Source organism: Pollicipes pollicipes, unplaced genomic scaffold (genome assembly GCF_011947565.3).
Source record: "Pollicipes pollicipes isolate AB1234 unplaced genomic scaffold, Ppol_2.1 Scaffold_7231;HRSCAF=8579_pilon_pilon_pilon, whole genome shotgun sequence".
Classification (NCBI taxonomy): domain Eukaryota; kingdom Metazoa; phylum Arthropoda; class Thecostraca; order Pollicipedomorpha; family Pollicipedidae; genus Pollicipes; species Pollicipes pollicipes.
Window position 1 is genome coordinate 41,459,641 of NW_023597034.1, and position 25,392 is coordinate 41,485,032.

Sequence of the window (25,392 nt, forward strand, 5' to 3'; positions counted from 1 at the left end):
GAGATAGAATCCGGCCCGTCCAAGGTCGACCAACGGGGCTCTCTGACCGGTCCTGGGAGGCGATGGCGGACTGCGGGGGCCCGAGGACACCCCCAGCCGGCCGGCCCGGCTCGCCTCCGCGCGAGCTGCGGCCCCCCCCCCCCGCCGCCGCCAGCCGTCCCGCCGTTTGGAAATGCACACATGCGTGGTCGCTCCAACTACACACCGTCCTCGTCCGCAGCAATTCGCTCTTTTCAGTTCGCAGGCGATCGGGGTCCTTGAGAAGCTCATTACGTCCAGTCATTGTGTGTCAACGGCCCATTCCCGAGCGCTCTCCGGCATTCTGTCGGTATCCTCCGCGGCTGTTTATTGCTCGGCAAACAGCGGCGCGTGCATTGCACGGGTCGTGACAGGGGCGCGGGCGCCGGTGGGCCGGCGACGTAACGCCGCCCAGAAGAAGGCACGTCCGTCCAGCCCGACCAGTCGCTGGGCGCCTGCGGACGCAGCCGGGGAGCGGACGGGGAAAGACGTTAGCGCCCGGCGGATCCGGGCCGGCGCCGGTCGTGGGGAGCGGCCGGCGCACGAGCGCGCCGCAAGCTGGTCAGGATCGGCCGATATCCGGCCGTGCATGGCGCGCTAATGAGAGCGCGCTACGGTGCCGCGAAGGCCGGGCTCGGTAACGGCTGGGGCGGCCGCACGCGCCCGCCGCGCTCGGCCGCTGGTCTCCCGCCTCCCGTGATCGGGTGGCAGCGCCCGGCACCGGCGGAGTCCGCCGCCCGTGTAATCGCCGCCGTAAAAGCAAGGTCGCGCTGCTTCCCGTCTCGCCGCCGCTGCTGACTGCCGAGGTGTGTGTGACCGCAGAGCAAGCGACAAAGGCGTGCGCCGGAAGTTACAAGGCGGCCGTCGACGAGGCGGTGACGGCACGGGGCGGGGCTCTGCCACGCGCGGCCGATGGCGCGCCGATGGCCGATGGTACGATGGACATTGGTGCAACTGTCGGGGTCGCTCGAAACTGTTTACGGAACGAAACATAAAAAGTGTGAGTCGGGATTCAATTAAGCTATCAAGCCTAAACAAATAGCGGAGAGAGTAAGATGTGCAACGTCATGATAAAGTTATTCTGCATATGTTTTAAATTGGATTGATCTGAACGTGTCACGACGTGAAAACGGATGCAAAAATAAAACCGAGCAAAAAAGTAAGATTTGGATTAGATTATTTACTGCCCATAACATTACCTTTCAACCGATAACCTTTATCTGAGCCTGATGCTCCCCTCTGATTCTGAACACCTGAATGACTGAGTTAACTGTCTTTGGCATGGGATAACCTACCTTGGACAGCTATAAAAAGGAGTCATAGATGAGGAAAGTGCAATTACGTCGACAATGGTGGCCGGTTGTAAGCAGCCGGGTGATTGAAGGCTCCTTGGCGCAAGATCAAAAGATATGGGTTTAGGTTTCGCCGTAAGTCAGTTTTACTGCCTTCAGCTTCCGTTGCGGGTCGAGGCAGAACTAATCACGCCAGTAGTTCCTGTGAACCCCGCAGCTACTAAACGTGAAGGTTTTGGAAGCGATGGATTATTCATAATTGATGTGGGCGACTCAGCCACTAAACGTGAAGGTTTGGAGGCGATTGCTCATTCATAATGGATGTGGGCGACCGTCGAGTATCTGAATAACCGTACTGGTCCGGCTGGGGTGGCTACTGCAATGAACACGAGTTGGGGTACGCGCAAGTTCCGTGAATGGTGCCTGTTTTGCACTCCAAATGGCATCAAGACATCAACGCCGAAGGATGAAGGCACCTACCAGGAGTTGTAAGGACGCTCACATATACGGCGATGCATGCGTACTCCAGCTGATCAGTGGCACTCCTTGAGATATCATATCCAACCTCATAAGCGCTGACATAGCACGAGGCAGCTTCGACTACAAGTTCTCCCTATAAGGATGCGAAATCCGAAGTCGAGGGGTCGAGATGTCAGTCCGATTATTCATTTCCCTTGTCACAAGCTGGTGGAAAAAGGAAACACCAAACGTGAAGATGGTAAGCGGGCGGATGTCCCAACATCTCCGCAAAATCGTCCTCGCCGAGTCAGCAGTAGAACACATTGCGCCTCGGACACCTGCCAATAAGCGCAGCCCGTTCCTCTCGCGGCTGAGACGCCACCGGGCTGCGACAGCGTGCGACGACGGCCGCGCCGATCTTCCCACCGTGCCGGCCGCCCCTCCGGCGACGTCGCCCCGGCCGGCGGAACCGACAGCGGCTCCGATAGCGGCCGACGTGCGGCGTGCACGGCGCGATCAGCTGCAGCTGTCAATCACTGCCAGCCTACGAGAGCGGCCCGCCCAGGCGCTGCCGCCGCCGGGCGCCGATGCGTCGCCGTGGGACGATTTGTGGCGGCGGTTCCGGTGCGGCGCCGCGGCGACCGGCGGCGCGGACCGGGCACGCTGGCCTTGGTGTCACGGCCGCAGCCGCGTCGGCACGCTCCAGCGCCCTGCAGCCACTCCATCAGGCCCGCCGCAAAGCCCTGCCGCGTCGTTCGGCGCTGATTGTAATATTTATGGCCCGAAAACATGTGCTCCCTTCCAAGGCATCTCGAATTGAGGCGGTAAAGCCGTCTGGCGGAACCGATTACTGTCGCGTTGAAGCGTGGAGTTGACTGCACGCTGACGGCCCGTCGCGTGACAGAATCAGTTCGAGTTTATGGCGCATGCGGTCTCGGTTCGAAATGGCGATGTTCGTGGCAGCCGATGCCGTCCGCTGACAGGCAGGCATGTGCCACAGAAGCCGTCTCCGGGATCTGCCCGCAGTTTACTATGCGTAGCCCATCGCGGCCCGCTAGTCGTTGCTGGCTCCTCTGCGTGTTCTCTCGCCGTTCTCCAGTGTGCACTCTCGCTCGCGTGGTTTTGTGTGCTCTCGCTCGCACGTCCTCGCTGCGCGCTGTCGCGCCCGACCCACGCGCGTTTTCATTCGCAGGACACCGGTCGACGTCACGAGTCCCTCTGCCCCGGGGCGGCGCTCAGCCAACCACCGACGGCAGATCGGTCCGTTGCGCCAATCAGCGGAGATCTGGCGTCGGCGGCCGCACGGTCCGGTGGCGCAGCGTCGGCGTGCGGACGCTGCGACGGTCTTCGGCGAATGCAGCGGCGTTCGTCGTGTCAGCGGCGCCCGGCTGTCAGGCTGAGTGTACAGCGGCCGGGTGTCGCACTCCTGCACACCTGATCAGGGCAATGACACATGCGCAAACCTGCATGGCACGCGCAAAATTTCACAAAGCGAACAACGCAAAAACGCGCCCCGAACTCCTGACTTCCTAATCGGTCCTGGAGGAGCCCCGCGGGGGAAGATTTGTAACCAACGCGCCGGCGGCAGGTAAGGTGCCTGGGTACGGGGAAGAGTCGGTGACACTACGGGCGACGTTTTGACTATCACCGACGCCGCGAGAGAAGGCATCGGTAAGTCCAGGTGTGTGTGTGGGCGCTGGCCGGGCGGCAGCTCGGCGGGAGTGACATCCGTTGACCGAGTACGTGCAGGTCGACACCGGAACAAGGAGGAAATGCGGCAGTCGGGCCATGGACGTCGTGCCGGCCTGTTTCTGCGGGCCAGCTGTGACCGCTCGACAGCCCGCTCCCATTAGGCCATTAGAGTCAGGTAACCGTGCGAGGTCAGGTGAAGGGAAGAAGCTAACGTTGCTCGTTGCGAGGGCAGTTTCTCCGGGGAAGAGGTGAGGCGTGCCCCAGATGACAACCAAATTTAGCGTTATGATTTGCGCTGATTATCATCATCATTATCGTCATGCGTTTCGTCGAGTCTCACGCGAAGGCTTTCTATGCCAGTACGGTTAAAATACCCCTGTGAAATGAACAGGACTGATCCGTACACGCCAGGGCTCCGACGCTGCAAATCATCCCAAGAACCAGCTCTTGTCATCGGTTACCCACGGCGCCCACCCTTCCTGCCAGGGTGAGAGGCAGGCGACGCCAAGTAATCTCAGCCGCTAAGTGCGTCGTAAAGCCCCAGTGCCAACAACCAGCTTCGGTCAAGTATTCATCCACTTCGCCATCGAGGAGCGGATAGAAAAGCCGAACGTCCCAACTTTGGCTTAATGGGATAGTCGGTGCAACCAAAAACCCTCAGTTCTTTTTCACATGATGAGTTCACATAAGCCTGACTTGAGACGACGAGCACTGTTAAATTTTATCAGTGTTTGCTCTATAACATCGTTTGACCAGTAACTCTTGCAGAACGCGACAGGACGTCATCGCACACCCTTTCAATGAGCGATAGCAACTTCAGAGGCCGTATGAGCGCCCAGGGGCCACGGTGCAGCCGAGGTTCGAATCCAGTCCTCCCACATGAGAGCAGAAGGCGATAACCTCTCGGTCATTACGCTCCTTAATAATAAAGGAAACGTGCCACCCTTGGAGGTTAATATACAAACCTACAATGAATGGGCGTTACCTTGGTGACGTAATTAGCCCATGTTGACAGCCTTTCTTTCGGATTTCCTTGCTCCTGAGCTTCTTCAATTTCCATTATCTGGCATCCCTTACCGCCCTTTTTGCATTCAGTAATTTGGCTTATCATTTTTGCACTTTTCCCTTTTTACGTTTTTCTTTAGCTTTTCCTCTTTGCTTACTTGTATTTAATATTTTTGCTTAACCCCTTGGTATTGCGCTTATCATTAATAATTCAATAATGTGTGGCGTTGAACCAAGAATCAATACATGGTGTTTAGAAAAACGGCGCTTTCTTGAGCGACCGTTTGACCTGTCTTCATCCTGTGAATTTTGCTCGAAGTCCATGTGGGGGCTCAAGTTTGGCGTCATGACATTTCGTAGGCCATCGGGCCAGTTTTGACGGGCGCAGATCGCTGCTCAGATCTTGTACAGCATTTGAATCGGGTCTTCGAAACAATTCGTATTGCATTCGGCAGAGGAAAACCTAAGGTAAATATCACTCTCCTTCATCTGAACTACACATTCAAATGAAGTGGCATGCTTGCACTACGAGACTTTTTTAATGAGACTTCTCTAAACACGCATGCTTGGAACTTTTTTAATTTGCGAAGGGTGCTCTGGAAAGCTAGGGTGCATAATAAGATTGCACCGTTACTGCATTGATACTATACGTTATATAATTACTATACGTATACGTATACGTTACGTACGTTACTACATTGTGATTTTCGACTCCGTCACTGACAATGCTCCAGATAAATAAGTGGCAGGCATAGCATGCACAAATTGTTTGAGAGCACCGCATTCGTTAGCGAGTTGAGGTGCCAACAACTTGTCAGATGTGCGACTTTCGGGGTGTTTCTACGTCTACTCTGCGCCACCCCTGTGTCCTGGTTCATCTGCCTTTACAATACGTGCACTCCGCTGGGTTGCCCGAGCTAGTTTGTTCATGCAAAGAAGATGTTTATTTAACTGTTAACTGTCGGCATCATGAATAGGGAGTTTTTATGCTGACAATAAAAGACCTTCACTAAACTGGGAAGTCCTGGTTAAACGATGTTAATAGGCAAACAATGCTTACATCGACAAAACCCAATATATCTCCCTCTAGACACATTATCAGCACAACTCGGAACGTGTGATTTAGCAGTGCCTTCTGGTGTACTGAAGGTGGACTATTGTCAGCGTACGAACTTTCCACACGTAATACAGCAAGTCTGCTAGCAGTGCACAAGCTCTTCAGCATGCATTATTGAGCCAAAGCTCTCCCCCAACCACCAAATGATTGTATTGATTCGCCTTGATGCCCCCTTTCAATACGCCCGTAATAAATATGTGTTCAGCACCGAATGCTTGACTGAAGAAGGCAACGACCATTTTAAAGCTGGCATTGTAAGGGGGAAACAAATTAGCACCAAATCTTGAAAGTACGAGACATAGGATAAGAAGACCTGAAAACCGTGGAATACGATCCGGTCGATCAGAATAGAGAGTAAAGTTCGCTCTGCAAGCACTTATGTTCCGTTATCATGGATTTTTGGCTGTTTTGCGGTGCAGTGCTTTATGTTTGGTCCCCTGAGACCAAGGGCGTCAACGTAATATAGGGAATTATACATGAAGAAACAAAAGCGTTTCGCAAGAATTGCCGGCTATTTTAGTAGACCTGACGACAAACAATGGGGGCCTCACCACTGTTGATCCCAATCTTCGGGGATTTCAGTTTTGGTACCATATCATGCCCCGGTCTAATAGTGCAGACGTGAAAAAAGCTAGAAACAATCATGTGAGATAACATACAAAGACCTGAGTGCCGAAACTAATGCCGCTTCATCGCCGCACTTCCACTCTTGTAAATTCCCTACCTCCGCCTATGACAATCCAAAATTTTTCATAGGCATGGCGAATGGATGTTATGATATGAAGTATGACAAGGATGACAAGACAGTCGTTTTCGGTTGAACGCCAGCTCTCAGTACGGCGAAGCACGCGGGCAGTGCATGCATCAGAAAAAGACCTGAATTTGTTTCACCATACCTTTCGAAAGTCAACTCTGAAGCTGCCTTTTAGTCATCTATGGCATGACAATTTCGTTCCGCTGTCTTGCTATGGTTAGAAGACTCCAGAAAATAGTGTACATGCCATCCAACATTAAGTACAAGGTTTGCTGACTTGGTGCAAAAGCATACAAAGGGTGGGGGCTAATCCACACCGCGCATGAACGAAGCGTTAACTTTGCGCTAGTCCGGTGTGCTAAGGTAGCCGCTATCACCAAGGACCGCGTTTCTAACTCGACCGTGCAATTTTGTCACGCCTGTGCAGCGACTTAAACACAATGCGTGAGCAGAATTTTCACATTCTGAATGCCAATTCGCGACGCCACACATCTCAAAGCTGGCGTACAGCGCCGTGAGCACAACAATCCAGGGTGTTGGCCATGTCGTCAGTAGCGCCTCTCGACGACTTACGACCTGCCCGGCCTTAACGATTTCGTCTCCAACAATGTTGGCGTAGGGCTAAGTGGTACGGAGAGGTGCTTAGTTATGGGTCACATACGAAAACGTGCAATGGGATACTTCATCCGCAATTAATCGGTGCTTGCTGCCACGCTTTCTGTCTGTATTGTTAAGGACCCTTTCAGCGGCTGATGAATGGTATTGGACCGCTCACAATATGATCAATTTCAGATAAACTCGGCGTCGCCATTGTTGCTGAAATGAGCAGCGGGTTGGCGGCAACACTGCATGAGCGCGGTGAGACGGCGTCCAATGCACGGCCAACTTCGGAGGCCCTACGGGCGAAGGCAGCTGCTGCCAAATCAGGCGGCCCGAGGCACGAGGACAGAATCTGACACACGGCCCGCGGATTAGCTCCGTGCTAAAGTCGGCTGTGCTTTTTTTGTACGACTGTGTCGTCTTCGGTGCCGATTTACACCACAGGATTGGCGATTGTCACGCAGTTAGTGTGGCAAAAGGTGAAGTGATGCGGGACGTAAGGTAGACTCTGCCAGTACCTCGGGTATGTCAGCCTGCTCGCTGTCCCAGCCATCGGCCCGTCCAGCCCTGTTACGACCAGCGCGGCAGACCCTCCGGCAGGCCCTCCCTCCATGTCGGCAGGCAGACCTTCCCTCCGGCCCGGCAGGCTCTCCCTCCGGCTCGGCAGGCCCTCCCTCCACGTCGGCGCGTGACCGGCGTGCATCGAGACGCCCATTCATCGGCGGCCGCCGCTGAGGGGGAGGGCGACCGCGGCGGCCGCTGACCGAGAGGGCATCAGCGCGGCGGCGGCGGCGCCCCGGCCAAGCGTTCGCCGACGCCAGCCGGCTGCCGGCGGCGGGCTGTGATCGGCAGGCCCGCCCCCACCTGACGGCGAGTTACGAGCCGGCCGAAGCGTCTGATGCGGCCGCAGGCTGGCCGGCGGTGCGACGCTACACGCGGCCGCCGCGGCGCGGGCACAAGTGGCAATGGTTTACGAGGGCGGCGCAGGGGCGCCGTGGCCAAGGCCGGCTGCGCCGTGTTTTCGAGCGCCGGCTCGTCTTCGATGGAGGCGCCGCTGGCGATGAGGTGATCTGTTCGGGCTTATTATGTTGTCAACTGGGTGTGTAATGGGGGGTTCGTCGCACACAACTCATTTTGCAAACGGGGTGCATCGTTGCGGCATTGTGTTAGCTCACCTTCTGCAGGTAAGTGCATGTGAATGGTGTAGACCCACACGTAAATGGTTCTGGACACAGATATTGCAACGCGTTCCGTTGCCCACCCGTATGGCATTTGATGTGTGTATTTCGCGCGGCGTGAATGCCTACGTTGATGCTCACATTTTGTTGCATGACAATTCTGAACCGAAGGCATGCATCGAAGTGGCTTGCTTCGGCCTTTAGACCTACGCTCCTCCCTTGAACAGAGCCGTCCGTTATCAAAGGTTCCCAAACCCGCTTACTTATCCACAATGTAAGCGACAGAAGAGCATGTAGAAGGCTGCCCTTGTGAGGCCGAATTTTGATTTCTGCTCATCACCCACAACAGAGATATTCGATGAATTTTGAAGAAAAAGACCCTTATAGTATATCGAAAACCTGCAATTCATTTAAGGTGCGACAACCCATATCCGCTGCTGCTGTCAACTGATTGGTTGTCTCGTAGATGTAGCCGCCTTCGGGCTTCCCCGAGACGCCTACACGAGGTAGCCCCATTGGACTTGCATTGGCTTACAAGACAAGTCCGTTGGCAGTGTGAAGAAGGCGACATAGCGAATTTGGTGGACATGTTTCAAACGCGGCGCACAAAACGTGTGAAAATCTAACCAATCAGCATGGCAAAACGTTGTGAGGCTTGCCATGCCGTTAGCTTGCCGTGGGATGCCAGTGTCGTGTTGTGCTGTGCAGTGCGCCGCTTCAGCTTTATCGATAGCAAAACGAGTTTGAAGTCTGTCACCGTGTGAGAAGGAGGATAGCTGCTCCATCATGGTGGTATGCATGGCGTGGCTATAAAGGTTGCATGTTTCAAGGTTTACTTCGGAGCTATGAACGGCATGAGGTATACGTATTTAGTGGTGGACCCGTGGCCCTAGGGAATGCCGCTTTTGGAGTTGGTGGCAGGTGTCGTGTTTGGGTGCGATCAACTGCTGGGGAGCCATGATATTAATCATTTTAGATACACTGACGTCATACCATAACGCAGCGCCAGCCGGCGCGATCTGTCGTTGCTGGGCGGCCTAGCTGGGCACTTTGTGTTGCCTTGTTTGTTATGAACACATAAACAGATGGTTTACCGCCGAGAAATTTGTGCCGTCAATATATGTGGTGTATGGCTCAATCAGCGTCGTTACGTTCCGTATGTTATGCTTGAACAGAGCCAGTTAGCATTTTCAACAACATGTATGATTTAGAATCCATCATAAATCATAGGCTTAGAAGATATTTTAGACTTAAAATGCATCAATTTATTCCGCTGTGTTGGCGTCAATTTGTTATTAAGATTACAGATTGAACTGAGAAGAGCTATAGTGATGAATGCATGGGTCTATAAATGTGGTGGTGGTAGTATTGGTGTTAATGCTTCGAAGAGAATGTGTCCACTATATTGAGTTGTTGTATTCGTCCTTTGCATTTAGATGACTAGACGGCTAAAATACACGGCCGCGCTGTCAACTGTTCTCTTGAAAAATTACCAGAAAAGTTGTTTTTAGTTTTTGCTGCCTGAGCAACAATATTCTGAGCATGGGTTATAGCCTACAAATAACTGGGTCTGAATACTGGCCCTTGCCGGGCTGAGCTAGTTATAAATCTGGCCAAGGTCTCCTGTAACCGTTAGCCGCACCTCACCCGGGGCGTTGGGTTTATTGGGGTCTTTTCCCCCGGGCCCAGCGGACCATGGCGCAATAATTGCTTGCCATCGCCGAAAGGAAAAAAGTTTGTTCCAAGATGTGATCTTCCAATAGGCTTCTTCCAAGGACCTTTTTACCAAGCATAGTGCGACTTATATTGCAGAGGAATTTTTACCAGAGCATACAAAGCAAAGCCGTGATATGGAGCGCATCTTGAAATGTTAGCCATGTTTCGATTGTTGCGCTACCAATATGAGTCGCATTATTTTAGCGCGTCAGACGAGCGTTGAAATTACTCATCCTAATGCTTAATTCAGCGTCCTCCATACCGCACGTTTCACCCACGGCCGTTTGACGTCTGCTCCGACGTTTATTTCCTTTGTGCGGGACAACACAATGTTTTCCCAAATTCCAGTGAGCTTACCGCATTCTGACTGGTGCCCTGAAGCTGGCTCCCAGGCATTTGCATGTGCAGCTGTATTATTTGTTATGTGACCGCGATCGTTCAACGTGTGCCATTAAATCAAAATCGTCTTTATGCCATTTGTGCCTGCTGTTTCGACAGTCTTGTAATTACATAGCTACCGCGGGCATTTACGGCAAAACGCTGTCTCTTCTAAGTGATCAGCCCCAGGAAATAGGTCAGAACGGCATTTTAATAGCCTGTGGACAATGGGCACCTGTCCGGATATTGACCTTCGACCGGTGCTGCGGTGCCGACAGCCCTTGGAGACTGTATTCTGCTGTCTCCGGTCATCTCGGAAGGCACCGGCTGGACCAGCCTGGACCAGCCACACGAGGGTTTGACGTCAGCATAGGAGAGACCATTCACCGCCATGGCAAACTAGCTTTCATCGGCATGCGGGGTTAGGATGATTCTTGAGGCGCGTGCTTTGACAATAGCGTTGACAAAAGCGTTAAAATGCAGGGAGATGGTCTTTTGGGCTTTGAAGATGTTAATACAATCTAACGGTATCAGCCTGACACCGCAAGATAAGTCCAAGTACAGAAAGCTTCCAATGCAGTGCCAGCAATACGGTAGTAAAATATCACTATTAGTACTCAGGAGGATACGTCGTGACTCAGTATAAGAATGCTCACCTCGCATATGCATACGTGAATCAAAGTGCTGAAATATGTCGTTTACGATCCAACCATGGTAACAGTGTGTTGAATTCGAACGGTGTCATAGGGTTTGGAAAACGCAAGAGTCACGAATAACGTGGACCACTGCATGCAGGTTCTGACGAAACCTGCCAAAATATCTGAACGTCCAACGCCCGCTGCTCTGACCTGACAACTCAAACCTGATCGACAGCCTGACAAATCTGAGCGTTGATCGGCATCGATAGCGTCACCAGTCTGCGGTAACAGCAGGGCGAGTGGCATGGACCGCGGGATATCCAGACCCATCTGCTCCCTCTGCTGTCCCTGCCACTCTGCCCGGTCAGAAAAACGGCGGCTGTCCCAGCTACTCTGCCCGGTCGGAAGAAACGGCGGGCTATCGGAACGCTTCCCTCCCTCGCTGTGTTTTCTCCTCCGAGCCATCCACTGTCGTTTGGTGCGACACGATGCTGGGAATGGCCAAGAGAATCTGAGTAGCACCTTTGTTTGATCTGCGAGCAAGAAAAAACTCGGCTACACTAAGTACAACATAACTAGTTGTTAAGATGAAATTCGGCGCTCCCCAAAATTGGATACGGCGGTAGGCGGTACCACCTCACGTAAAACAGGCCGCCATGCGGTTGATATCCAGTAAGTGTGTCCATGACCAATAAAGAAGTAAAGAAAAAAACGTTTAAGGGCAGGATTTTACGCACATAGAAGCCCCTAGGGACATGTAAACCATCCCCCTTACTAAATATTATGATCCGTGTTAACGCTCGCCCTGATTCCGCCGTTTTTTTTTCAAAACGCGGACTGGTAGAGGGTCGATGTGACCCTTCTACTTTTTCAAACCTAATACGATGAAGCTTCGAAAAACTTCACTGGATCGATACAAACGAGATGTCACGACATGGGATCAGTTTCATGTTGGTGAGTTACTATTATGACAGGTTAAAGATCAAACTTTTCACAAAAAATTACTCAGTTTAACATGCCCATATGCATAAGACCATGCCTTTCAGCGACACAAAACCTAAACAGGTGTGTTTCTTGTCCAATTATAGATACCATGGTGTAAGTTTGTGCGTTTCAAACGGTATCTTTATAATTTATGGCTCTCTTGATGTAATAATGTCGGCACGCCGCGCGTTCCGCGGCATCGCCGGCTGCTGCTCGCCGACCGCGCCGGCCGCGCAGTGCTCCTCAAAAGCCACTGCTGCTCCGAAACCAGAAAAAAATTTTGAAAACATTGCGCTTATCCAAACACGCGCAATGGATGTATCACGGGCTAATGTAATGTTGAGCGCGATTGCATGGCATGCTGGAGAAGCATTCTCAGAAAACCTTAGGAAAGGTCGCATCTACTCCCCGCCATATATCAGGGCGATAATTAATGTGTACGTGACTGAATGCTGCCAGTTTAAAACTCCATATGATGACAGAAGAATACGAAGATCGATAATATACGATGTTGCTGAAGATGTTGACTAAGGGAAGAAAATTAATGGCATGCAACTTCCCAGAAACGATGTGCTTCCGGGGCGCGTTAAACACGGTTATTAGTGAAAATTGCACAGTTCCGCCCCCCCCCCCCCCCCCACACACACACTGTGATACTCTGCGAACGCCCTTGTTTAAAAGACCCAATAAGTTCACCGCAAATGATTTCGGTCAGGTGTTAGCGCTGCTGAAGAAACTTAATCTTACATCGCACCGTAAAGCCTGACTCCACAGTGAATCAGTTAAATCGTAACGTTTCGTGAAAACCGTTTGGGTCGAATAACGTGTCATAAACCTTTAAACAAGTTGTGTAAGTCAGTTTGGAAAAAAAATTAACTGCTGATGAGTAAAAGTACAGTAAGATTGTTGGCTTCATTGTTGGTACATATGTAATTCCACTGCAATGGAACTATTTCACGGTGTTTCGCACTTTGACCACGCGTATGCACCGTTGAGTACTAATCGAAAGGTGACACTCTGCTTGAACTTGAAGCTCCACGGGCGTGTACTCTGATCCTCAAGTTCAACGAATCTTGGCATATGGAGCGGCATTTCCTCGAGGACGGCCACTCTTTATGCAGCTTTGCTCGGCACCGAGCAGCAGCCCCAGGCATTCGGCCGACGCCGGCTGCGGCACAGGAGCGGCGTCGGCACCGGCATAAGCAAGGGAGCCCTCCACCCGTCGTCTGACGCGCCGGAAGCACGCTCCTGGGAACAGGCTCGCCACGAGGAGTCCACCAGCGGACGCGCGACGCGCTCCCAGGGGACGCAAAAATCGGAGGATGTGGATCATGTTTTGAACATGAAAAGCTCGGGTGCAGGTAGTTACGTGGTTAACGCGTCTGGGAAACCAGAGACACGGGTTCGATTCCCCGCGGTGCCCGACTTTCCTTCCAGGGTGAGGGGCAGGTGACGCCATATAGCCTCAGCAGCTGGGTGCGTCGTAAAGCCCCAATAACAACGAACATGAAAAGCTGTTAACAGCTGTGTATGGTCTTGGCTGATTTACAGCCATGGCCAAGAGCTGGTCAAGGCTGAAAACAGCGTTCCGTGACTGAGGTGGCGCAAGTACAGAAGTGTCCAGCATTCGGCCAAACACATTTTTCCCACGCGTGATGACCTATCTTTTGGTGTGCTGGCCGCCGATTCAGCTTATCTTACACGCTGAAGTGAAGTCACATTCTCCTGAAACGTTACCTTTTGGGATTGCGCGTTCAGATCGAAAGAAAACATTTCAAGATTTAAGAGATATATCTAGGTTTTTACTAAAGCAGACTATTTACAGTCTACGAAACAAGTCTTGGTGGACAAAGGAGGTGTAAATCTTGTTGAAGAAGAGGACTGGTCGCATTCCGTTCCTTTTTGGCAGCGCATTGCCTGGTTGCACCACATAACTCACTGAAGCACAAACAGACGCAATGTTGAATCTATAACTGGCCCAAAGCTGGTCTGGTGGGCCTTGCAAATTTTGTGTCAATGACGCTAAAAGAATACAAAATGGTGCACATTGAAGCGTTTTCATCCTCTTGAGAGGCGTCCCGCTGGTTTCCTTTGCACCGTCCCAGCATTGATGCTTGGAAACAATCGGTTTTACATACTTTTGAGGTCCATCCACTTTTTGGGACTTCTTTTCATTTGGACGTCGGGCTCACTGAAGGCAAAAATGCTTACGACATGACATTTGCGTTTGGTTTATTTTCCTCGCCCACAATTCCTTTGGTCGGTACTCAAGGGCTGAAGATGAGTTACCCCAAGAGGCGAAATGACCAAAGTGCTTAATAAAGCGCACGGAGTTATGACACCATTGTGTATAAGGGCACAGTACAAACGATGTAAAAAGCGACGTTAAAAAGCACAGGCAATTGTTTGATTGATATGATCGATGCAGCTTACCGTAGGCAATCAAAGATCCTTTTAGTGGTTAAAACACTCAAATCAAACGGTCAGTCAAGACCGCCGAAATCAAACAAGCTCGATGCGCTCTGAAAAGCCAAGACCCCGTTATGGACCCTTAAGTCACAGCCCAGACAGAAATGTGGGAGCGTCTCGCTGCAGTGCGGGAGCCAGTGTCTGATAATGGCGCGGTGGCGTCAATGCGGTCTGCGTTTTCCCAGGGGATCTGGTTATGGCACGGATCTTGGCACCAGTTAAAGGGAATGTTTCACATTTGAGATATCGAGGCAAGCATCAAAATGATGAAACAAGGTCACTTATAACTATTGGTACACTTTTCATGTGGAAGAGACTGCTCTACAAAGCACATTTCGCTGTTTAACAAAAATGCTCCTCAATGCGTCATGGTTTGATACGTCATCGGACCCTGCACAACATTGATTGAGAGCCCATTGACGGCTTTTATATCTGGAAATCGTACTCACGAATATCATATATGAACGGCTCGACAATTACATTTTGCTTGGCCTTGATCGCCGCATGGCTTTTAAAATGGCAGGATATGAATGACGTTATTAAGGCGTCATGAATGCCAAGGTGACTTTAAAACGCCCTCCCCGATATACCTTGCCCCATTTTGACGGGCGCGTAGCTCAAAAGCAGAGTGGCTTCGGTCTTTACAAGGGTAGGATTGTAGCCAGCACCTAAAGGTCTCCAAGATAGCTGTTTCAACTCAAAGCCACATATAAATGTGGAACACTCCTTTTAACACGCGCTCGGTTGTGGGGGATCAACTTGACCTTCCTATGAAGGTTTTTCCAGAATGATTTCTAAACAGCGCGGCGTAGCGGCGCCAAATTTTGCATAGCTATAGACAATTGAATAGCGGAGCGTCTGACACAAAAATTTAAATGTATCTTGTAAGGCCGCTGACTTATGGCAGGTCGAAGCCAGGCCGTGGTTTCAGCGAAGCCATTTTCCAGGAAATCGTTCAATCTGATGGAACAACGGAGTGTTTCATCAGATTTTGGCTATAGATTTCAGATTTCAGATGCGGATTTTGGCTACCGTAGCCTTCAAAAGGTCAAACAAGGTCACTGACCTTAAATGAGCATATGATCTTTCGCTTTGAAGCGGTTATCTATCTTTAGGGCGCTTTAGAGACCAATCTGAAATTTGACCTCGTTTGACCTTATTTGACCCGAAGGTCATCACCTAGGAATCTCAAAATTTGACCTAAGTGAGTTCACGCACAGATCAACATACCCTGTGAATTTGGTGTCTTTAGATCTGTTAGTTCCCGAGATCTCAGGGGGGTCAAATTGACCCACACCCAAGCAAGGGGTATCCAGGAGCCCATCCGGGCGCGTGTTAAGACCAGCAACCGCACACGAAACATTTGGACCGACAGCAACGCCACATGATTGAGTGCTGTCAAGAGACAAACCTTCATCAAGCCTGTGGTGGACCGTGCTCCAGATGCATGTGTTTTGTTTTTGTGCTTCTTGCATGTTTTATCTATCGCGGCGCTCCGACATGTTCTAGTTAGGGGTAGCATTGCCGATGTTAATCACCACCAGCAGGTGTAGAGCTTCGCAGCAATTAGCCCAAGAGGCTGTTGATTGAGGGGTGCTGCATCCCCCCCCCCCCGTCATTGAGGGAACTTTTCCTGACCGCCAGTCGGCATTATCTTTGTTATGACTGGTAGGTGAGCTGTCCCACCATCACGTCTCTACAAATGGGCTCCGTCAGTAAACGGGACCCAAAACCACTAACGTTATTTTGCGGTCACAGGGGGACACAACCCCACAACATTATAGGAGTTGACCTCATGCGCTTCAAATCTTGTAGGAAAAGAAACCCGTTGAGAATCTCGCCGCTCGGATGCCCTCGTACACACGCTTGCCTGGTGACGGACCAGGGAACGGTGACAGGTTTCACTGCAAAACCCACCAAGCAGGCATGACGCAGGTTCATGTTTGACTGGCTTCGGAGAGAGACCGGACGAGTGCTCGCGTGTCACATTCCACACCTTTTTTAAACTGTTATGGATGAGACAAGGATGGATGGGTTAACCACCACTGGACTCAGTATGGTCCGTACCCCAGTTACTTTTTGACAGATTATAGCTTGCTTATGTTTTAGCCATACAAAATGGCATCAGAACAGAAACAGACCAGTAATATTAGAGGCATGGTTACGTCCATGCTCATAGCATACACCCGGAATGAAATGTACTAGTTACGGCCTCTGGAAGGCTGAAAGAAGCTAGGCTTCGAAACAGACATCACCAAAACGGCTGCGGATACTTAACCGCGTAACCTGACCTGAGAACCAGTTTCAGCTCCATGACCGGAGCGCTATCACCTAGTTCTGGCTGTGATTTTCCAACGATGCCTAGAAAATTGAATCCAAGCATGCAACAGAAGCATAACGCTTTGAGATAGCATTTCCCTGAATGCAGAACTACTCTAGCGGCAAACCGCTCGAGCACACGTTGTGAAACAGACTGCGAGCCGAAACGACGGGTGTCGGCGTTCAGCCAGCCTGCTCACGCCACGACGGGTAGCCCTGCATTGGCCTGGTTCTGGGTAACGTTGCTTCATGGCTGCGGTTGACATCCAAGGTTGGAACTCGGTAGCCGGAGGGACACGCGCCTCCTGCGCCGGCTAATAGCTGGTGTCCGCAGAGGGGGGGGGGGGGGGGGGGGCGACCGCGGCACCCGCTGCCTCTTGGTCGTGCGCTTGGTCAGGATCCATGTGCCTTTTCAGGATGCATGTGTCCTGTCAGGATCCATGTATCTTGTCAAAAGTGCTTGTGTTTGTCAGGATGCATGCGCCTTGTCAGGATGCATGTATTTTGTTAGGATCCATGTGTTTTGTCACGATGCATGTGTCTTGTCAGGGTCTATGTGTCTTTTCATGATGTTTGTGTTTGTTAGTATGCATGCGCCTTGTCAGGATGCATGTGTGTTGTCAGGATCCATATCTTGTCAAGATCCCTGTGTCTCGTTAGAATCCATGTGGCTTATCAGGATCCACCCCGGGAATGAGCCGGAAGCTAAAATTCCAAAGAGTTGATCCGCCAGGGACACTTTGGGTGGGTGTGCCACGTTTGTGATATCGTGAACGCGTGTTTGGTGGTACGGCTACGTTTGATTCATTTGTTTGGTTATTCTATTAATATATTTTTATTAGTTTATTTAACTATTAATATTAGTTTATTTAGCAGTTGTTCTGCACTTGCTTGGCCGGGCAGTATGGCTTCAAGGACAATACAAGGAAGCTACGCATCGCTGCACCTGCAGGTTGCCAATAAGACATGTTGTTTTACATTTACATTATTTGTTTTGTAGTTATGAACACCATCACTCACCAGCCGGTCGAAACGAACGAGCAAGTTACATTGATGAAGCCCGCTATGTCCTAATCAACATGCGCATGCCTGCAGGCGGAAGATGACAAGACCAAGTGGTGTCGCGGAGCTGCCAGAACAAGCGCCCTTCAAATGCGACGCGCTTAGATCACGGTAATGTCAATGAAAGTTAGTGTGAACGCTGCGACAGTCGCCATACCGCATTGCTCACCGATGCATGAGCGCAACGTTGTTATCATATTTCTAACACGGACAGCTTACATTCAGTTGATGGGGGCTGCTCAGCGCTGGACCGAGGGTCTTTGGCCCGGTGGTGGTCCACAGCGGATCGCTTGGTCGGAACTCATGGCCATCCCCTGGAGCAATATTACATGCACGCCTGAAATGCGCGGCAGTCATGCCTGGCGGAGTGTTGTGAAACCGGCCTGGTCTATTCACGCCCTGTCATTAACCAGACATTTCTCGCGCGAATGAGTAGACCCCGCTTAGTAACCGCGCGTCTCTGCTGTCTTGGGGGCACCATGTTTCACCTTGGCGACCAAGCCACGGCCTGCCGGCCGTTGTCTCACGGAGTGCGCGTGGGAGGCGTATCCGGGCTGCAGCTGGCTGACGTGGTAAGGTTCGCCGAACGGGAGGTCCGGAGACTCGCGGCAGCAGCCTGCAGCGATGACGTCACCGTTTCCCGTACAAAAGTGGACGCCCCTGGCCTGGAGCGTCGGGCTGGCGTAGCGATAACCCGGAAACGGGAGCGTGGTTCGTCGACCACCCCGGCCACCAGTGACGTCACCAGCGCCCAGACGTCTGGAGCAGAGTAACGACATGACCCGGCATCAGACTGCATTTACGACAACGTATTGCGGTGTTTTATCAAGCTATTATCAAGACATTTCGGCTGCACTGGAACAATCATCTGCATAATTACACAACTATTCGGGTGGGGCCTGCAATGCGGCACACTGTTGCAACGTAAACCTCCGATCGGCGCGCGGTCGGCCGCGAGGACTCTCGGTTTCTTCGCGGCGTGTGGCGCGCGGTGCGCCCCGGTCTTGCGGGGGTCGGCATGCTGGGACGAGCCGTCCAAAGGTCCCGGGACGGGCTGCCCTCCAGGGCCCGGCGTCTGTCTCCGGGGACAGTGGATGGCCTTGGACGGACCCGGCCATCGTGTCCACCGGTAATTATCGTTCAGTCCTGGGCAATAAGGTCCAGAAAAAGACGGCAAAGACTGCTCTAAAAACTGGCTTGGTCGTGCCGCTGAGATGCGTAATGAAACACGAGCAGACTGGGAGGTTTTTGTACGCCGGCCAGGCACGTAGCCAGAATTTTCTTCAGGGTGGGACAACTTTGTATTTCTTCGATCTCCTGCAAATAAATTTAAACAGCCTCGCTGCGAAATGACCGCGCATCTTATAGAAACAGATTGGCATTATCTGGTATCTGGCTCAAGGGGTGGAGTGACATGGTCCATCCCCTTTGGCTGCGTCCCTGACGCCGGGACTACTTCTGATGGCAGTGTGTCATCCAAAAGTCCCAGAATGTCTAGGTATGCCGATGAATACTGCGCCCTATTTAACCTTCTCGGTTGTTGCTGCGGTCTTACACATTTCTTTTAAATGCTGACAATGTGCCTGGCTTTTTCGGCATTATCTCCTATGCCAAAGATTGTCTGCCTTCAATATGGCAGATTGCATCGGTTAAACTAAGATTCAACCAATCATTGGGATACATTATGAAAATACAGAACGTGTTAAGCATTTTCCATGCCCAAGAGGGGACGGAGTGACCATGACGGAGACACCTATGACGCGTAAGATAAAAAAGAATGTTGCAAATCTGTGCAGACTTTGGCAATATGAAGGAACTAAGGCCAGAGATCTTCTCAGCTCCCACATCCTTACACCGAATGCATGGCACTGTGCTCAGGGCTATCCAAAATACAGACAGCTAAGCCGAAGCGTTTCGATAACCCGTGCGGAGTGCAAGGTTAAAAAGTATGTTAAGGACAGGAGATCAGTGTCCATAGTGACGAACAGTGACCTGCTTCTAAACGTACCTTACCGTAAAACGCTGCTGAAGTCATTTTTGAAGAGAACATTCACGTATCAAGCCTCAAACAAAGATTGCAAGTTTGCAGCGTTTCAGATATCTTTTAAACTCTTCCTTGTCTCGCGCTGCATCTAAAATTTATACTTCAAAGTCGGTGTTACACAATACTGCATCTCCGCGTGACTGTCCACCATTGTTCCCCTAGTAGTGTGGTGCACTCGCAAATATCTTGGCCAACGACGATCCGTGCAATCTTAAACAATAAAACTGTGGCAGCAGCCCCACTAACCTAACCTAACCTAACCTAACCTAACCTAACCTAACCTAACCTAACCTAACCTAACCTAACCTAACCAGCCCCACTTGTGCATCGCAACGACTCTGGAAACGTTCGTCCCCGCCTTCCACGCTGCCAGTCTCACGAATGGTCCCAAAGCTTGGCGGTTTGGTGCCAGGCTTGACGAACCGCCAAGTCTCTTCCATTCCACGCATTTTGCCAATCATTCACCCGAGCGACGGCGTTTCTCAACAGTGTTCTCGTGTTGGCACGCCGCTCAGTGGTCCGCCAACCTCGCCTGCGACATTGATCACACGACATTGTACATTTTTCCTTATCCCCTGCGACCTTTAACGAATTAGCAGCCTTGGGTTACTGATAACACTCTGAACAGAACAAAAGATGGTAAAGCGAGCGTGCATATGCGTAAAGCGTTCCCGCGTGGTTGTCAATAACACTCTGAACAGAACAAAAGATGGTAAATAGAGCGTGCATATGCGTAAAGCGTTCCAGCGTGGTTGTCAATAACACTCTGAACAGAACAAAAGATGGTAAATAGAGCGTGCATATGCGTAAAGCGTTCCCGCGTGGTTGTCAATAACACTCTGAACAGAACAAAAGATGGTAAATAGAGCGTGCATATGCGTAAAGCGTTCCCGCGTGGTTGTCAATACACTCTGAACAGAACAAAAGATGGTAAATAGAGCGTGCATATGCGTAAAGCGTTCCCGCGTGGTTGTCCTACATTTTTTCCTCGTCTTTGTGTTATCAGTCCAATCGGTCCCAGGTCTTCAATGGACTAATAAGTCAGCTGGCAAACTGTAGTCGCCTCCATTTACGAAAGGCTTGTAGCTTATCTACAAGCTCCAAACAGATACGTCTTTTCACCCGTCAGCCGCACAATGCCTGACACACGTCTCTCCCGAGCTTCACGCCCGCAGCACGCCCACCCAATTTGACACAACTTATCTCATGGCCGGGCCATTTTTTCCGGCCCGGCCAGCCTGTAGTTGGGGAGTGCCGACCCCGTCACGCTGATGGTGGCGCTGGTGGCCAGCATGACGGATCATTCCGGGCCTGCTCTCGCCGGCACATGAGGCAAGCTCGCCTCTCTCATGAGCTGCAGGAGCGATTGCTCCAGATAGTGCGGTCAATTAACAATCAGCTCACGCGGTGGCCCCGGCCGCTCCGACGTCTCTCGGGCGCGCTGGCTGTCCGTGGGCTCGCGTCTGGCTGAATATCTAATTGGAATAGTTCCGCAATTCCGCGCTTGAATGGCGGCGGTTATCGCGCTGTGGCCAGACCTTCGTCGGATAAAGGGCGGAGACGCCCCCGGTGACGGATGTGGCGACTCGCGTGTCGCCTCGGCCTTGCTTGAGTCTCAGGACCCCTGGTTAGCATCTATCACATGATTGTGCTGCGTAGTGCCCTCGCATAATTGTTGGAAGATAACAGTCATTTGCGATTTCATCGTGGATTCCAGACCGTCCGTGCCAGAGCCATGGAACGGGCTCCGTTGTGTCCTGTGTTCATGTTGAGATAAAATGGCGCCCGCAAGATTTCACTGGTCCGTCGAAACTCGCCACGGTGAAGACCAACGAGATGCCAATGAAAACCAGCGAGACTTTTCGTATGAACAATATCGATGGAGAACTGCCGGTCTATGACTACTACTTCCATTACCGACCAGTGCCCCAGCCCCTGACTGAGTCACTCCGACGCTTTCGAAAGCGGAGTCTGTCATCTTTCAGTTGCGTTGGTACGTGGCTCAAGTTATCTAGAGTCAACCATTAGCAGTAGATAAGTCCTTGCTCTTCTTGTAGTGTTCAGTTTTTTGTTCCGTGATCAGCAGTTCTGAGCCGTCCACCGGCACGTCACTCCTGTTCAGTCAGTACCCTCGCTGGTCCGCCCCCAGTCGTCCGTCGGACCGCGGGACACCGAGCGTGGGACGACCCCGCCCCAGCCGCCTCTCCCCGCCGTCCCTCCTCCCTTCCGCCGCGCTTCCCTTCCGGTCAGCGGCGGTCGTGCCGTCGTTCCGGTCTGCGGCGGCGTCGGCGGCGTCCGGCCGTCGCGGCCGCCGCCGGGCCGGGCGCCGTCGGCCGCGGCCGCCGACGCGCCGCCGCTCGCCCAGCCGCCTGCTCCAGTTACGGCGCGGCCGCATGCAAATGCAGCGGCCTCCGCGGCCCTGCATGGTAATGAGCGGCGCCGCGCAGCGGTGGCCGGGCACGCGGGGGCCGCCGCTCGCGGCTCGCTCCGGCGGGGGGGCCGCCCCTCCCGCACCGCGCCCCGCGCCGTCCGGGGGCGACTCGGCTGCCGGAGGTTGGCGCGGCTGACGCGGGCAGCGGGCTGGAGGCGGTGGAAAGGTCAGCGGGCTCGTGTCTGCGGGGGGAGGGGCAGATGGCGGTGGGAGGCGGTTTTTGTGGTGTGCTGGTTTGACGCCGCTGCTCGGTGTTCTCCAGGGCTGCTCGTTTTGCCGAACGATGGTGTGTGATAACGGTCTGCGTTTTTATGCGAGCGTATGACGTTGGGCGGAGCGTTTCCACCTCCAGACAGGTATTCCGAGTTCGTCTTGTCACCGACCAGTTCTGAGGGCGTCGACGAGGCCGCCTCATCACAAGCCATGGGACCCCAAGGGGCACTCGAACCGACAGCCTCCTGCAGCGAGACGCACCCACGGCGTCTCCGCCCCGCGCCGCGCGCCGCGTCTCCTCTCCCTGGAGGGGGAGGGGCGCGCGTACAGCCGGAGGGCGCGTCCGCGGGGCGCCGCACGCCCGTCTCGACAGTACAGGGCAGCGCTGTTGGCGCGGACAATCGGTCTGTCTGGCGGAGATAGCCGGAGCCGTACGCGGATGCCCGATGACTGGCACCTGGCGTGTTGATTATCGAGTGCCCGCCGTACCCGGCCGAGCGGCTCGAAGAAAACGCAAGCCTGCGGCATCAAGGGCAGCCGCATTCCACTGTGGCAGACTCCGCGGATGCCGACAGGCGCGGTGCCTTACGCACAATCTATTTTTTTCCGCTTGGGGTAGACGTCATGTTAATTATTACTTGGATCGAATGAGGTTAATGAATAAAGGGCTGCTAGGGGCTGCCAGGGGCTGCTGGCGCTTGACTGTCGTTTTTTGTGTGCAGTCGCTTTGTCATTTCATCCAGTGTAAGGTTATATGGCTGATTTATTCTAATGCCGTAGCTCCATGCGCATAGACCAGAAACTACTCAACAAAGGTACAGGATAACGATACGAAATATTATCCATTATCTCGTCGCCAGGGAAATCCATTGGTTCAAATGTGCTGTATAAATACACTTTCCGCTGGAATTTTCTGCGTGAAGCAGAGGTTAATGACGTTATTGATGCAAGTCAAACTAATCATATTCACGTATCGGGTACTTCAGCGGTAAAACGTGGCCAGGCGTTGTTTAGACTTGCTGTTAGCAGACGCATTCAACGTATGTGTGCAAATCAAGCCTTTCCATTTCTTGCGGGATAACTGGCCAAACCCTCCTCCTAACAGCGTATAAAACGGCGTTGCTGTTGCCACCGGTCTGGTAACAAACGCATGATCGCTACAATTCGCTGAAAACTTGAATGTACTTGACGTTACAAAGAAAATCGGTGTCGAAGGGTGTCGCAATGGTAGCGCGATGTCCTACGCCAGTACTCTGCAAACGCTGAGACGTCTTCTTGAGAATGGTCTCAATATGAACAGATTTTCAGCGTATGCTAGCTGTGAAGCGGATCAAGACCCGGTACATCGGAGGATTAATTAATTTGTTTGATTCTAAATGAGCAGAACACGTGACTCTGGCTTGTGTCACTACTCAGACAGGCAAGTGTTCAGCATTCGCGTTGTCTAACGTTATCCCCTATACAATAGTCTGGCTGGGTACAGGTGCGGAGAGGACCTAGTACCCTGTACCGCAATATGCCTGGGTCCAGTTGCAGAGAGCTAGGTGGGCAGGGCGTGGAGTAGGTATGACTGCCGCTCGGCTAGGCACAACCGACCTCATCCAGCACTAACCAAACTAATTCTGATCATCACAACCCAAACATACGAGGATGATGTGATGCCGGAATGTCTATGTCACCGTAATATTAAGCCAACACATCGCACTGCCTTTAAAACGTTTCACCCACCTCATACATATGTGGCACAAGCCTCATCCCATTGTGGGTTTAGCAGCTACAGCCGAGTGAGCCTTCTGAGCCATGCCGGGCTTTTGGCGCCTATGTGGTGAACTGCCGCTGTGAGGGAAAAGGATCCGGCGCTTGTGATCCCGATCCACACCCCGATCCACACCCCATCCTGATCAGATCCTGAACAACACAAACATGGCCTGGGAACACTGCATCACCCCGCCCACACACGAAGTGTTCAGCCTTCCATCAAGCCCTGAAACTAATCACGCGGCTGCAGGGGCGCAAAGCTGGGCTTTTTGCTACCCTTTGACACATTTCGCTGTAAGGGTAAAATGTGGATGTCTGCATATTGCGACTGTGTGTTGAAATCAAGCACTTTCCGCGTTTCCCGTAGCCCGATTTGTGCAGACCTACAACAAAACACGTAAGATTAGAAAAGTGATAGCACATAGACAAGTAGAGTACACCTCTCGTTGCGAAATTCATATTGCACGCGCGTTGCAGCGCTGCCACGCTAACGGCCTGTAGCCGCTCTCGGCGTTCCTAACGGTCCGCATCACGCAATTATTCCAATCGCGCACTGTCCAGCCACCTGAGGCACCGCGCAGTTCAAAACACGACGCCGGCCAGCACGAGATCGACCGCCGTGATAAACACAGAACTTGCGCAGCGAAACAGCGCGGCCGCGGCTGATAGCCAGGCTCGGCGTGTTGTTGTCGACTGTCCGACGTCGGCTTCTGATTAGCCGCAGCCGCGCGCGCGCCCTGCAGTCGGCCGTCCGACAGAGCCGGCCAGCGGCCACCAAAACATCGCCGCCATTATCGACCAGCCCGCTGCATAAACCACGCGTCTAATTGCCACGCTTTGCAATAAAGCAGCGTCAAAATTCATTTAGACCACGCAAATCACTTGTTTTCAACGCTTTTTGTGCGTTCGTATCAATCAAAACAGACCGCAATTATGCAGCCAGTTCTCGGCCGGCGGCCTTGCCCGGCGGTGAATGTAATTGCCGTCCAATCTGGCGCGACGCTGGGGCTGACTGTATTAATTAGCGGGACCTGGGCCCAGGTCCGGACCATTGGAAACGTTCACACCGGCCGGCGACCGAGCCAACGGTCAAGGCAAATAGACGACAGGGAAGAGCAGTTGGATAGCATTCCCTTGCTTCCCCTGGTTGTTCAGTACGTCAGTGCAATTTGAGTGTCATTACCCGATGTCACAGAATACACTGACAGCAACAAAAACGAAAATGATCACGAGGGAAAACAGTAAATGATAAGATGATCCCTTCG